This window comes from Octopus bimaculoides, chromosome 23, assembly GCF_001194135.2.
Source record: "Octopus bimaculoides isolate UCB-OBI-ISO-001 chromosome 23, ASM119413v2, whole genome shotgun sequence".
NCBI lineage: Eukaryota > Metazoa > Mollusca > Cephalopoda > Octopoda > Octopodidae > Octopus > Octopus bimaculoides.
Window position 1 is genome coordinate 10,467,732 of NC_069003.1, and position 952 is coordinate 10,468,683.

General features: G+C 34.1%; 1 protein-coding gene across 1 annotated transcript in view; it reads right to left on the bottom strand.

The window, feature by feature from the left end:
• LOC106879713 (uncharacterized) overlaps window positions 1-952 on the bottom strand; it is a 105,560-nt gene that overhangs the window by 623 nt on the left and 103,985 nt on the right. The gene's annotated exons all lie outside the window — the stretch shown is intronic.

Genomic DNA, 952 nt, shown 5'->3' on the forward strand with positions numbered 1-952 from the left:
TATATATATATATATATATATTCTTTTACTTGTTTTAGTTATTTGACTGTAGCCATGCTGGAGCACCACTCTAAATGACCCCAGGACTTATTCTTTGTAAGCTTAGTATTTATTCTATCAGTCTCTTTTGTCAAAGCACAAAGTTATGGGGACATAAACACACCAGCATCAGTTGTCAAGCAATGGTGGTGGGTGGAGGAGAGAAACAAACACAGACACACACATAAATGTATACATATATATATCTATATAGCTATATGATGGGTCTATTTCAGTTTCTGTCTACCAAATCCACTCACAACCAATTTCCCTGACCACTATTTCTGGGAGGGTCATGGAGATGGAGTCCTCAGGCACCTTCTCCATAGGTCCTATGAGAAGCAACTGTCCTTAGATTTTCTGGCTGGATTCCCAAACAAGACCACTTGAGACTATGGATAGTATCCAACCATTTCATTCTTGGTCCACCCCTAAATCTCCTACAAGATAACCCATTCGAAAAAAAAACATTGTGATTCTTTCCTGTGACATTCTAATCAACAGGTCAGTAGTACCAGAGCTATGACCACTCAATGTGAAGAAGTAGTGGCTTGACCTGAAGAGACTCTCTGATTTCTGAGCTATGCCCCTTGTGAAATAACTTTACTCCAGAAACTCTTTGGAGGTACTCCATACTCTTTTGGTCATTATCTAACATTCATGGCCACAGATGAGAATAAGCGCAAAAATTGAATTGAAGACACACACACACATATCATATTATATATATATATATATATTTGTGATTTTATATTATTAATTCATCAATAATATATTTAGGAACTCAATATTTAGTATTTCAAAAGATATATGTCCAACATAACATGGTAGCATAATAAATTTAAAAGTTTAAAACATAAAAATAAAAATACGGAATATAAATATCGATACATATAAAAATCTAAAAATAGAT